Source organism: Petaurus breviceps, unplaced genomic scaffold (genome assembly GCF_028583685.1).
Source record: "Petaurus breviceps papuanus isolate PSGF00001 unplaced genomic scaffold, PetGlider_PUasm1.0 90977, whole genome shotgun sequence".
Classification (NCBI taxonomy): Eukaryota; Metazoa; Chordata; class Mammalia; order Diprotodontia; family Petauridae; genus Petaurus; species Petaurus breviceps.
Window position 1 is genome coordinate 44,075,644 of NW_027187391.1, and position 15,614 is coordinate 44,091,257.

The 15,614-nt window shown below is 39.5% G+C and overlaps 1 pseudogene; it reads right to left on the bottom strand.

Annotated features, from left to right (window-relative positions):
* Positions 1-8,709: 8,709 nt before the first annotated feature.
* LOC138153196 (general transcription factor IIH subunit 1 pseudogene) lies at positions 8,710-15,363 on the bottom strand (annotated as a pseudogene).
* Positions 15,364-15,614: the final 251 nt, after the last annotated feature.

Below are 15,614 nucleotides of genomic sequence, written 5' to 3' on the forward strand. Positions count from 1 at the left end.
CGATTCTTAGTCTAACAACATCTAGATTATAAGAGAAATTGCTGATAATTTCCCAGATTACATAATATAAGAAAATTTAGAAACATAACAATGCCATAAACAATATCATGTATTGAAACAAAACCCATTATAATCAAATAGCCTCAATTCAGGTGAATGCTTCCAAATTACTTTATACAGAAAATCATTCTTCTATCACCATTGGCACTGTATACTGATCACATCTTTAAAAACCCTTATAAAATTATCAAGTATGAAGCAATTACATCTAATTAAAGAGATAATAAAAGCAGTTAACATGCATATGGTGTTTGCCCTATGCCAAGCACTTTACAATTATGTAATCCTCACAATGACCCTGGGAGGTGGGTGTTATTATTGTGACTTTACAGAACAGTAAACTGAGGTAAACAGGCATAAGGCAATTTGCTTGAGGTCACACAGCTAATCAATCTCTTAAAGCCAAATAACAAATGTCTTTTGTGTTAGGATTCTAATTTTCCATAATTATCCTGTTAGGAGAGCACACTCAGACCCCATTCTTATTTCCTATCTGTCTGGATAGATTTTTGGCTTAAATTAAATCAAATCCATATTTATAATCACTAGTGGTAAAATTTTAATTTCCAAGGCCCAGTGGTCTTAACACTTAAAAAGAAAAAAAAGATTATTATTCATAAATTCACATATTTCCCTTTTAAAAAAAAAAACATGTGGTAACAATTCCCAGTTCCACATAATCAATCTTTGCCTCTGATCCCTTAAAGAGCTGGATCAATTACAAACAGTTTGAAATCACACCTGCTATCATCAGATTAGCTTAAAGCATACTGGGCTAAAATATTCTAAGATTCTAAGTTGAACTGCTGCTTTTGGCCCAGGCAAAGAGACCTAAGGAATTTGATTTAATGCTGGCAGATCATGGCCAGTTTCCCCCAGCAAAAACCTTCAAGAGCTTTCATAGAGGGAGCCAATTAGTCAAATTAAATAATAATTGAATAATCGAACAGTAGGGAGATGTTTAAGATTTTATATAATAATCATGGATCACAATAACCAAATATTTTTACTATATCCAATATTTGTGTGCTGTTAGATTTAATAAAAGCTTCCTACAGATTTATCCTAAAAGTGGACATGATTAACCAGATGATTATCTAACCTTACTTACTCCTTAGGAACACTGAACAAGAGGGACTTAGAATACATGGTGTCCTCCATTTTGATTCCTCTTAAACCCCTGTAACAGAAACTCAGTTACAAAAGACTTGACTGCTTACTTAAAAACAGAAACAGTTTTCCAAATTCCAAATTTCAAGTCATATTTACCCTCCTTTTTGTCCTGCTACTCTTATCTTTTAGAATCTGAAAAACACTTAATAATTTATAAATCAAAAGAGCTATATTTCTCTCACACCTTTCACCAACATTATTTATTTTTTAAAAACATCTTTTACAATGTTAATAAATATATTAAACAAATTGCTGAAATCCTACGTTTACATTTAAGGCTATGATGAACAAGCCCTGATCAAAGTGTCTTAAAAGACAAAAAACTTATTTTTGCAGTTTTAAACACATTGCCCTAATGCCAGATATATTGGGGAAGGGGGAAAACAGTTCTCTAGATTCAATTTAAACATAATATACAAACTTCAGCTTTGGAATCCAATTAAACCTGAATTCATCCAACTCTGGAATAACAAAAATAAAAATCCCCTTTGCTAAGCAGTTTCTTAACTTAGCTTTCCCTCATCAGCCCTTGCTATCTTTGGACTGCTGGGTCTAGATCTTTATCAGTTGCTAAATCCAAAGGGGGAAGAAAAACTTGGGTGTTTTTTACTGAGAGAGAGGCTCCCTTCTCTGACTCCACCTCCAAAACTGTAAACTCCTAAATCTCACCCTACCTCGTTCTCCCTACCTAGCAAATACAGGCCATATCCTAAAGACAAGGGTGAATTTGAGGGAATGACTTAAAAAAAATAATTAAGGGATAAGAAAGAGGAATACACTGAGTGCATAAGGAAGGGAGAAGTGGAATGATGTGAAAAAACTATTATAATGGAGGGAAAGATAGGAGGGTGGAAGATGGGCATTGCTTGAACTTTACTTTCATCAATATTGGCTCAGAGAAGGAATAATATACACAATCAATTTAATATAGAAATCTTTCTTACCCAACAGGAAAGTAAGAGGGAAGGATACTAAGTAAAGTGCAGGGTATGGGGAGGAGAGAAAGTGAAAAAAGAGAAGGCAAACTGGGAGAGGTGCTTGACAGAAGTAAAACACTGTTGAGAAGGAAAAGGATGAAAGGAGAGAGAAGACAAACAGGAGGAAAAATAGGATGGAGGGAAATACACAGTTAGTAATCATAACTGTGAATGTGAATTGTGATGAACTCTCCCATAAAATGGAAGAGGATAGCAGAGCAGATAAAAAACCAGAATCTTACAATATGATGTTTGCAAGAAACACACTTGAAGCAGAGACACACACACACACAGAGTAAAGGCAAGGGGCTGGAGAAGAATTTATTATGCTTAACTGAAGTTAAAAAAAAAAAGCAGGGGTAGCAATCCTGATCTCAGACAAAGCAAAAGCAAAAATAGACCTAATTAAAAGAGATAAGGAAGTAAACAATATCTTGCTAAAAGGTACCATAGACAATGAAGTAATATAAATACTAAACATGTATGTGACAAGTAGTATAGCATCCAAATTCTTTTTTTTTTCACTTTCTGGAGGGCAGAACAGTTGGGGTTAAGTGACTTGCCCAAGATCACACAGGTAGTAAGTGTTAAGTGTTTGAGGCCGGATTTGAACTCAGGTCATCCTGACTCCAGGGCCAGTGCTCTATTCACTGCGCCACCTACCTGCCCCAAAATTCTTTTTTTTATATTTATTTTCAGTTTTCAACATTCATTTCCATAAGATTTTGAGTTCCAGATTTTCTCCCCATCTCTCCCCTACCCCCCACCCCAAAATGGCAAGCATACTGATTACTCTTTCCCCCAGTCTGCCCTCTCATATATCATCCAAATTCTTTATTAATATTTATTTATTTATTTTTCCAAACTGTATCCAGCTTTATTAAAGATACTTTTCATAAACAATCATGATAATTCAGGCAGGACATGGGCTATGATTGGCAACAACAACTTTCAAACTCCCCTCCTCCATGGACCACCAAAAATGTAAAGTCACTATAAAACCCAATGCAGAGTCTTTATTTCATACTTTAAACAGGAAGAGTTTAGAGTAAGGGTGGACACTTTCACATTGAGCGTATGTTGTTTAACAACTGCTCATGAGCCTACCCTGACTTTGAGGAAATGAAATGAAAACTGCAGAATTCTTATTTGGAAAAGATCCCCAATATGAAAGGAACTTTTGCTCTTTTGGGGAGGCCTCCTCAGGGCCATAATTCAAGTCCAGATCACCTGAAACACTGGTATCCAACACAACTGATTTGGGGATAGGAGAAAGGAGGGAAGTAGGGGCAGGATCTGATAGGCCCCTGGGTTTGGAGGAGTCAAGTTGATGCTTATGGCAGACAGGGAAGAAGTACAAATTTTTGAAATTATCCACTCCTACCCCCACCACACAGGCTGAGGGTATCAGTGTTCATATCCATGTATCTGGGGTGTATGTGTGTGTGAACCTCCTCTTGGTATTCAAGAGAAGTCCTCTCAAAAACCAGAAGGGGAAGAAATCCCCATCCATTTCAGCCCAACTTCTGAGACATCTTATCTGTAATATCTGCCCCAAAACAACAACAAAGAATTCTGTGTGCTAACAACATAGCTTAAAAAAAAGTAAAACAAAATTCTGCATTTTTATAAAACTTGATAAAAAATAGTATTTCAAACTGTACAGTCACCAGATGTACACTGCCTCCTCTTCCTCACACTGCTTGAGCCTATCAGCCAAATTCTTTTTTTTATTGTTTTATTTTATTTTTCAAATGCTTTATTAACTTCTGATTTACATCATTCATTTCCACCAGATTTTGAGTTACAAATTTTCTCCCCGTTTTCCCCCCACCCACCGCCCCAAAATATTAGTCCCACAGGATATCCCCTCTTCCACTCTGCTCTCTCCCATATTTTCTCCCATACCCCTTTCGACTTTTCCAGTGGATCTCTATGCCCCAGTGCCTGTATATCTTATTTCCCAATTACATGTAAAATAGTATTAATAATAGTATATATATATATATATTTGAATATTTTATTTTAAAACTTTGAATTCCAGATTCATTCCCTTCCTCCCTTGTCACCCACACTTACTGGGAAGATAAGCAGTTCAGTATAAGTTGTACATGTGTGGCTAATGCAAAACAATAACATAGTAGATAGACTATAAAAGACTGCCTATATTTTCCTCCCTCCTATCCCACCTCCCACTTGTTCTATTCTCTACTTTGATCCCATCCCTTTTCAAAAGTAGGTGCTTCCAACTTCCCTCCCCCCCAGCCTGCCCTCCCTTCCATCATCCCCCCTCTCATCCCTTTCCCCTCCTACTCTCCTGGAGGGTGAGATACCCTATTTAGTGTATATGTCATTCCCTCCCTGAGCCAAATTCTATGAGAATAAGGTTGACCCATTCCCTTTTGCCTTCCTATTCTTCCCCTCCATTGTAACCATTTTCCTTTGCCTCTTTTATATGAGATAGTTTACCCCATTCTGTCTCTCCCCATCTCCTCTCATTATATTCCTCTCTCCCCTCTTAATTTCACCTTTTAAGTATCATCCCTTCCTGTTAAATTGGTCCTGTGCCCTCTATCTATAGTATACCTGTAAACAAATATACACACATTCACATATGTATTCATATGCCCATATACCCTCATATATAGACATATATATATATATTTCTATTCCCTTCAACTACTGAGAAAAGTTTCATAAATTACAATTATTGTTTTTCCATGTAGGAATGTTAATATTTCAACTTTGATAAGTTCCTTATGATTTCTTTTCCCTGTTTACCTTCTCATGCTTGTCTTGCTTCTTGTATCTGAATGTCAAATTTTCTATTCAACTCTGATTTTTTCAGCAAGAATGCTTGAAAGTCCTCTATTCCACTGAATGACCATATTTTCCCCTGAAACATGATACTCAGTTTTGCTGGGTAGATGATTCTTGGTTTTAATTCCAGCTCCTTTGACCTCCGGAATATCATATTCCAAGCCCTTCGATCCCTCAGTGTAGAAGCTGCCAGATCCTGGGTTATCATGATTGTGTTTCCACAATATTCAAATTGTTTCTTCCTGGCTGCTTGTAATATTCTCTCCTTAATCTGGGAATTCCATAACCTGGCTATAATATTCCTAGGAGTTTTCTTTTTGGGATCTTTTTCAGGAGGTGATCAGTGGATTCTTTCAACCTCTATTTTGCCCTCTGGTTCTAAAACATCAGAGCAGTTTTCTTTGAGAACTTCCTGGAAGATGATGTCCAAGTTCTTACTTTGATCATGGCTTTCAGGTAGTCCAATAATTTTTAAATGATCTCTCCTGGATCTATTTTCCAGGTCAGTGGTTTTTCCCATGAGATATTTCATATTGCCTTCCATTCTTTCATTTGTTTGGATCTGTTTAACAGCATCTTGATTTCTCATAAAGTCATTAGCTTCCATTTGCTCCAATCTAATTCTGAAGCAATGATTCTCCTCATTAAGCTTTTGAGATTCTTTTTCCATCTGGCAAATTCTGCTTTTTAAGGCATTCTTCTCCTCATTGCCTTTTTGAGCCTCTTTTGCCATTTGAGTTAGTCTATTTTTTAAGGTATGATTTTCCTCAGTCAGGCTGTTGACTCTCATTTATAATTTTCTTTCATCGTTCTCATTTCTCTTCCCAATTTTTCCTCCACTTCTCTTATCTGCTTCTTAAGGTCCTCAATGGCCTGTAACCAGCTCGTATTTTCCTTTGAAGCTTTTGGTGCAGGAGTTCCGACTTCACCGTCTTCCTCCTGTTCCATGCTTTGCTCCTTTTTGTCCCCAAAATAGGAGCCTAATGTTGGAATCTTCTGTCTGCTTTGTTTCCTTTGCCTGGTCATGTTGCCCCTCAGTCACTTGACCCCTGCGCTTTTTTGCCACAGTAGGACTCTGTCACCAGACAGGGGATCTTTCATCCCAAATGCTGGAGTTTTCTCAGCTGCCAAAGGTATTAGATGGGTGCCCTCTCTGAGGTCTCCACATGCTCTGGCAAGCTGGACACACACCCCAGGACCTCCACCCTAGACTGCAATCCAGATCCAAGAAGGTTAAAGCAAGAGCGATTACCCCTCAGACTGGTGCTTGGTTCCCCTACACTCTGCAGGCCAGGAGCTGGTGCTGACTGGCTGTGCCCACATCTCAGCGGCTTCTTGCCCAGGGGGCAAAAGCCATGCACTCCCACTTACTGGGTCCCAAAGTCCAGACTGTACTGACCTCTCACTTTGTCCTTCTCATCTATGTGTTGATAAATCTGGAAACGGCCACAGCTGCTGCTGATCTGGAGTCCCTCCAGCCTGGGGCTGGTCAGGCCCACCCTGGGACTAAAGCCTTGGCATGGGGCTGGGCTCGGCTCCCAGAGCACTGAGCTGGCCGATTCCTGCTGGCCTGCCGGGCTGTCCTCAGCAGGAGGTTAGCTTCTCTGTGTCATTTTGTGGGCTCTGCAGCTCCAAAGTTTGTCTAGAGTCCCTTTTTTACATGGATTGGGGAAGGTGGAAGCTGGAGCAGCAGGGAGGTCCTGCTTCTACTCCCTATCATCCAAATTCTTAATGGACAAGTTAAATGAGTTACAGGTTCATGACCAAACAAGAGACAGAGAGCATTATGAAATGTAAAACAGTTAATTTTGATTATATTAGATTAAAAAGCTTTTGCACAAACAAAACCAATGCAACCAAGATTAGAAGGAAAGCAGAAAGCTAGGAAACAATGTTTATAGCAAGTATGATAAAAAGTCCCATTTCTCAAATATATAGAGAACTGAATCTATAAGAATATAAACCATTCTCCCAATTGATAAGTGGTCAACGGATATGAAAAGGCAGTTTTCATATAAGGAACTCAAAGCTATCTATAGGCATCTGAAGAAGTGCTCTAAATCACTTTTGATTAATGAAATGCAAATTAAAATAACTCTGAGGTACCACCACATACCTATCAGATTGGCTAATATGACAAAAAAGGAAAATGATAAATGTTGAAGAGGCTGTGAGAACATTGGGACACTAATGCACTGTTGGTGGAGTTGCGAACTGATCCAACCATTCTGAAGAGTAATCTGGAACTGTGCCCAAATGGCAACCAAACTATGCATACCTTTTGATCTAGCAATACCATTACTAGGTCTATATCCCAAAGAGATCATAAAAAAGGGGAAAAAGGACCTACATGTGCAAAAATATTTACAGCAGCCCCTTCTGTGGTGGTAAAATTTTGGAAATTGAGGGTATGGCCAGCAATTGGGGAATGGCTGAACAAGCTGTGGTATATGAATGTAATGAAACAAAGACTTGTACAAACTGATACAAAGTGAAAGGAGCAGAACCAGGAAAACATTGTACACAGTATCAGAAACATTGTGTGATGATCAACTATGAATGACTCAGCTTTTCTCAGCAACACAAAGATCCTGAACAAGTACAAAGGACTCACGGAGGAAACTGCTATCCACATCCACATAAAGAATTGATGGATTATGAATGCCAACTGAAGCATACTTTTTTCACTTATTTTATTCTTTTTTGTGTTTTTTTCCCTTTTGATCTGTTTCTTCTTTCACAACTGTGACTAGTATGGAAATATGTTTTACATAATAGCACATGTATAACCTATATCAAATTGTCTACCATTTTAGGAAGAGGGGAGGGGAGAGGAAGAAGGGAAGGAAAAAAACTTGGAACTCAAAATCTTGTAAAAATGAATGCTAAAAATTGTTTTGATATGTAATTAGGAGAAAATAAAGCATTTTTAAAAGAAGAAAAGAAAAGAAAGGGGGAAAAATGTTAACAAACTTCAAGACTTTATGCAAAATTGTTCCCCTTGTGTCATTCCACGACCCCAAACCACAAATAAGAGCTTAGTGCAATTCTATTGCTTCTCATTTCCGTAGGAAACACAGAGCAGAAGATGCCTCTGACCACAACTGTCTCCTGATGGTTAGAGAGACTGCTTCTCTCTGCTTTATTTAAAATATTCCTTTTTTCAACCTGTCAGTAAAGTACAAACAGAACCCAGTAAAACATGAGGATCCAGTGGAGGAAAAAACAAAACAAAACATTTAATTTCTACCCTGTGCCATATACTTAAAACAAAGGTAAGACAAAAAAATTTTTCAGATTTTATCAATTCATTTTTTAAGTTATTTTTTATTTCTGAAAGCAACTCTTAATGCAAATCAAAAGCAATTCCTAAATAAAGTAGACAAGTGTCTACTTTATATATATGTAAGAAATATATATAAATAAATATATATAAAGAGATACATATAGATAGATGTTTTAATTCAGCTCATTTTGTTTTTGCCTTAATTTACCTCCCAGTTTTCAAGTTTAACTACAGCTCCTTTCACTCCAGAATGTGCAAATTCAGTGTGGTGCCTCCTAAGTCCAGTGGCTACAGACGTCCCTGCAGCATCATCTGGGTGATGCACAGGGTGTGTTCCCACAACTGCTACAGAGAGCATCCCAGGGACCAAAGCGTCCAATGCCCAGGGCTCCTTCACATCTTCTTCAGCAGGCACCAGGCCTGCCTTGTGTGGAGTTTATTGTAGGATGCCTGCAGCATCTCTTCTCTGTGACAATGCATTTGTGCTTAAATACTGTCTCCAAATATTTTCTTGGAATAGGCAGAGCTTAGTAGCTTGGAATTGTTCCAAATCACTCTTCATCCTTACTTTTCTTCTAGGAATGGTGTGTTAACTGGAAAATAGGACCAGAAATGCCTCAGCAGCTCCCCCATGGACACATAATGAGTGTTTGAGTTCTGACTGAAAGTCATTTGGCACCATCTGGTTTATAGTGTGTGATGGTTGATCCTTTCTCCCTAAGAGCTCCTCCAGGGGATAGAGTTAGGATGGTATTACTTGCAGCCCTATTTGAAAGAACCTGAATTCGTTTGGATGTGTGAGTTTCTATCCCTTGCTTAATACTCTAAAAAGAACTAAGACCCTGACTTGTTGCATATTGGAGGAAATGAATTAGAATTGGGCCATGATAATACCTATCTGATTTCTTCAGGCTTAGTCCAATTGTTTTTATGCTATTATTTTCCCCTAAGTCTTCATATTCAATGGATTCCTGCAACTTCACCCTTTTGACTGGTGACTGAAAGAAGTCTGAATCCTGAGAGTTCCCATCTTTGCTGGTGTTTTCACTGTCGTATTCATTTTGTGCTTCACGTTTCCTGAGACCCACTCCTGGGCCACAGCACTATGGTGGTTAAACTTCTTGACTGCAGCACTGCCATTCTCCTTTAAGGATTTTGAAGAGAAACCCCACAGCCCTCATCTAATGATCTATCCTCCAGTGCTGTCAAATCTAGCAGTGTGTTTTTCACTCCTAGTGATACCATTGTTTTTAAACCCTTTTCATCCATTTTGGCATATTCTGCAAAGAGATCTTTTGACCCTATGTCAAGACAATCCTTATAAAAATAATGGAATTTTTAAAATCACATCTAGAACTCTTTCTGTCATATTATGTGGAATAAAATTTTACATACTTCATTTTTACTGCTGGGTAGGTACTAAATGTGAACTCAATGCTATCAGAGGTTAAGTTGTATCTTAGGCCATCACAACCATCTGTTTGAGGGAGGACATAAGCTAGAAATGCTGCAGAATTGCCCACATCCTGCTTGTGATTGGATGCTGCAGGGCTATCCACAGTATGCATGCTTAAAGAAGTCCTCAGCACTGATCACCTGACATACAACCATAAAGCTGAAACAAGACAGGATCTTCTTGCAGCCTTCTGGTTTTCTCTCCAGTTCTTTACTGGCTTTCCTCTTGAATTTAGGTAGCACCTGCTGAAGAAGGTCTGTCATAGCATCTTGTCTCTTTACAGCTGTGCTTTCATTGGAAAAATGGAAGTTGGTTGTGCTTCCTGCATGTAGCTTTTCCTTCTGGATTGGTTTTCTGACTGATTGTAAATCTGTCTTTCCCTTCAGGTACACAAGTTATCCTTTCTGCCATGAGGTACAGGGCCCCATCCTGCTTCTGTCCCACTTACTTCCTTTACAATCAGTAAAACATCTTGCTGGCTAAAAGGTCTGTTCAGAAGGCCCAGTCAGGCCTGGGAGGGAGGTTTGGGTGAGACAAGCTTCTTTCTGCTCCTCCCTTCACTTAAAGACAGAATCTTAACAAAAGGATGATCATTTGGCCATCTCTTTCTTAGATCAAAGACAATCATGGAGGCAGACTCACAGTTTATATACCCTTTGGAAAAGCAGGTGTTCCACAGAGTGGGAATCAACCCTAACTGGTTAACAATTAATGAGAAAGTGAATATAAATCATTTACTTCTTAAGTTAACCCCAGCTTCAGGCAATCTATTCAAAGAATTTATGCCTCACCTCACCCTGAGAAGAACACAATAGCTACCCTATCTGGGTGGGATATGAACAAGAAAGTCAGGGCAGCCAGGTAGCACAGCGAGTAAGAACACCGGCTCCAGTGTTGGGATGACCTGGGGATAGAATCTGGGCTCATACACTTAGCACCCACCCAGAAACACGCAGCCGTGTGACCTTGAGCAAGTTACTTAACCCAGATTGCTTAAAAAAAAAAACAAGAAAGTCCAATCTCATTATCAGCATTGTCCTTTAAGGGACTAAACTTCTAAAATCAGGACTCTAGAAAAAGGGGGTAAGTCTGGATCCCAAATACTTGATTATTAATAATCATTTCTCTCACTAGTAAATCTCAGAGGTAGGATTGATGATGTGTATTGCCAGGAGGCAGTCCAGTCAAGTATTGAAGGTAAGGGGCAACAGGTGGGCAGCCCTGGTGCCATACTAAAATGCATAAAAATAGTGAAGAAAGAGAAGGTGTCACCTAGCACATTGGATAGATTCTCTGTGGAAAATTTATACAAAATCATTGAGGGATTTGGTCATGTTGCCTTATTCCAACCAACCCATAGTGTGGATCTACAAAGTTACAGACAAGAATATCAATCAAGCAATGTGTTCATGTGAACAAAGTATGTGTTCATCAATGAGAATAAGGACCCAGCAGTGTCAGCAATGTCCAATTCCATTTACATCTTCATCTGCACCGCGCTCATTATATCCATAGACTATGTCCAATCAATGTCAGTTATATTGTCAGTACTGAATGACGCGCTCATTGCTCAAAGGCTCTGATTAATAATCTTCATTCAATGATGCTATAGACAAACTACAGTACTCCTAGGACTGTACATATGAAGGATTCTTCCCTGAATACTCAAGACTGTATGTGTGTATATATAAATACACACACATACATATATACACATATATATTTTTTAAACTCCTTATAGATTGGGCCTTTAGTACATCTCTACTATGACCCTCTTTGTTGTCAGTAAAAAAAAATCCCTGGGGCAGCCAGGTAGCACAGCGAGTAAGAGCACCAGCTCCAGTGTTGGGATGACCTGGGGATCGAATCCGGGCTCAGACACTTATTACCCACCCAGAAACACCTGGCCGTGTGACCTTGAGCAAGTTACTTAACCCCAATTGCTTAGGGGTGGCCAGGTGGCTCAGCAAACCCCAATTGCTTAAAAAAAAAATCCCTTCCCCAGGTTGCAAACACAATCTTCCCATCACTGTGGCACTTCCACTCTCTAGAGCTGAGCCTTTGTTGGATGACATTTCCCTTTGCTGCCAGGGAGCTAGCTCCTCTGCTGTACTTTGAAGTATACCTGTGTATTATCTAACTAGGTGCCATAACTATCCTCTGCTGTCATACTTCCTCCCAGAGCCAATAAAGATCAGCACTGCTGTCACAGCCTTAAACCATTATTGACACCAGCTTGTTTGGTCACTTAGTTGGGGAAAGAAAGCAAATATTTCTCAATAATTTCTTGATGAAGGTGGATTAGTCCTTGTGCTAGGAACAACATCCTAAACTCTTCCCCCAAGCAAGTTAGAACATTTTTTCCTTAAAAGGTACTGAAGGCTTCCTCAAGACTTGGTTGACTCAGGGGACTGAGACAATTGACTCACCTTCTTATCAAAACACCATAAGGAACTCTGATGCTTGGCAGGTGAAGCATGCTAGGTCAGGTAAGGGAGCTTTGTTCAGCTGAATAAATTCAAGAGGTCTTTAACGACTATCTTTGCTGATTATCCTCCTGCAATGGCTAAATAAATCCCTTTTTGTTAACAATTAAATGATCTATGAGTGTCTCATTTTGTTCCTATATGGAGCTAAACTACCAGGGAACTGTCTTGAATCAGGCCCAGAGCTTAACAATTCTGACCTTCCTTTACTGGCTCTGGAAGGAAGTATGACAGCAGAGAACAGCTATGGCATCTAGTTAGATGATAAATCATAAAAGCAAATCAGATAGTAAAAGCTATTATTGAAAAGTTGGGTTTTTTTTAATCTTGCTGCTTACAATAAGCAGCGTGTAACTTTCTTTTTGAAGAACAAATGGAAGGGAGAGAGAGAAGGAGGAGTGGGAAGGGGAGAGAGGCAAGGGAGGAGAGATCAAGACAAAAACAACATATTTGTAAATGGCAGTGCTGGAGGGCACACCCACGAGGATGAGCTCATGGATCCACGGAAGTACCAAAGCATTAGTGGACTTTTCTATGAAGTCTCCCTACTCACAGGCCCTCCAATCTCCAATTCATTCTTCAAACAGCTGCTAACCTGACAGGTCTGTGCAAAGAAGCTTTCTTTATCCTAGAGGCATTCAGAGGATGGGAACTGAAGCGGACCTTGGAGGTTATTTGGTCCAATCCTCTCATTTTGCAAATGAAGACACTAAGGCTCAAAAAGATTCAGTGACTCGTCCAAGGTCAAGGAAATCCCGGGATTTAAGATATGAAAACAGGTTCTCTGATTCCTGAACTAGCAGTCTTTCCACTCTACTGCAGTGACTTCCAAACCAAAACTCTCTGTCATCTAAAGCCCGTCACACTTTGGCTCCAAGTGATCTTTTCAAGCCCCTTTCTCATTACTCCTCTTACATGCGAAGAGACAAAATGCCATACTTGATTGTCCCATTTTGAGGGTGAGAAAACTGAGACCCCAGAAGATGACATGGGGCAGCTAGGTGGCACAATGAATAGAGCACTGACCCTGGAGTCAGAAGGACCTGAGTTCAAATGTGGCCTCAGACACCTGACAAACTAGCCATGTGACCTTGGGCAAGTCACTTAACCCCAATTGCCCCGCCTTCCCCCCTCCAAAAAGCAAAAAAAAAAAAAAAAAGATGACATGGTTTTCTTAAGCTCATACAAGAAGTAGATATTAGAAATAGAGTTTGCCAATTACCTTGTATTTATTTCATATATATGTATGTGTGTGTATGCATACACACATATTATATATACTCTGGCTATATTTATATATAAACATGATCTCTTCATGATTAGAATGGAAGCAGAGACTATCTAAATTTTGTCTTTGTGTCTAGCACTGTGCCTGGGCCATAGCAGGTGCTTAATCCCTATTTATTGACTGAGTGAGGAGTGGCACAGCATAGTGAATAGCAGACCAACCTTGGAGCCTGGAAGATCTGAGTTCAAGGTCTACCTCTAACTCATACTAACTGTGACCATGGACAGACAAGTCACAATCTCTGAGTTCCTAACAAATCTCTATGACTATAAATCACGGACAAGTTGGCAGATATTCATTAGAGGATCTGTTTACCAATGGGTAGACATTGTTCACACTGGGAACAAATGAAGTCACAGGTATGGCCCACCCCCTCCCCAAATAATGATGATGGTCAGCACTTTCACAAGTAGAGTGGTTTTCAAGTAAGACTACATCTCCAATTTCCTTGCCTTGAAACTGGCTATCCCTCATGCCTAGCAGGCAGGCTTTGGGGGCAATCTGTATCTCTCTTTAAATTATTCTCATTTTTAAGGTGATGAAAATGCTGTACTTGTTTTGTATTTTCTCTTGGGTGGGGGAAAATAGTGAGCTAATTCCAAAGAAAAGTGTGCAGAGGACCCACAACTGACAATGTTATCAGAAGTTTCTTGATAGGATTTCCTCTTGCATGGGATGATCATGTGGACCAATAAAATCTATCTACTTGAGCATATTCCAAAATTTACTTGGGAGTGTCCAGAGATAATAGATAACAGGGTCTGGAGGATTTTAGACACCTAAGCCTAGAGACAATCAGACCCATCTACACTGGGTCTAGGGGACGAAAGTCAGAGAGAAGAGCTAAGACTGTCTGTGTCCATTAGTTGGGACTGGGCATATCTCCCCTCCCCTCTGTTTTTTGTGTTTCTCAAATTCCTTTCCCCTACTATATTACTTTTGAATGTGCATATTCTCATTAACTTTGTGAATAAACCTTAGAGGAGAAAACATGAAAGAAATGGGGTTGGAACTCAGGTCATGACTCCAGAGACAGTATTCTTTTCACTGCTACCTTCTATGATCCTGCATTGTTTACTGCCTGATTTGTGGGGCCAAATAGCAGAGCAGGTAGAATTTAGGACCTGTAAAATCTGGATTCAAATCCTGCCTTTGACACTGACTCTGTAATGCTGGGTGATCACTTAACCTCCTTGGGACTCATTCCTCATCTGTAAAATGAGAATAATACAACTCAAGTACTACTCTCTACATGAAGCCTTTCCTGATCCTCCAGGTCCCCTGCTAGTGCCCCATCTCCATAACTACCTTGTACTTATTTTTCTGTTTATTCTTATATGTATGTATTGTCTTCCTCCTTAGAATGTAAGCTCAAGGAGGGCAGGGGCTGTTATATTTTTGTCTTTGTAATAAATGTTTGTTTTCTCCCTTCTTTATTTTTTGTATCCCTCCCTCCTTCTGTTCCTTCCTTTTTTTCCTTTCTTCCTTCTTCACTCCCTTCCCTCCCCCCCTTCTCTTTCCTTCCTATCCTCAGGGCTCTATCACAATGTCTCCTACAGTACCTTATTGATTGACCAAAATTTTCCATTTTAAAACCCAGGGTAGAAAGAGCCTAGATCAGAGGTGTGGAACCTGGGCCAAGGTGAAGAGGGAAAGTATTTGCTGCAATTGGGAAAATTTCCTGACTATCCCGAAATAAGAAATGTGAAACAGCAAACTCTCTGCTCCCTCTACCTGCCTACTTTTAATGGTCGGTTTAATTCCCGTATCTCTTGAGGATTCATCTTCATTGCTATTTGTAGGGTGACCATCATCATTTCTACATATGCATTTTGCATCTCTTCTCTAAGTATACTGTATTTCTTTCCAGTGGAATGTTGACTTCTTGAGGTCAGGACTGTTTTCACTTTTGTCTTTGTATGTTCCACATTTAGCTCAGTGCCTGGCATATAGTGGATGCTTAACAAATGCTTTTTTAAATTAAACTGAATTGGATTGGGAATGTGGTAAAGGAAGGTGGAGAGAGGGTTAAAGGAAAAGAGATGTTTCTATACCCTCCATAGCAACT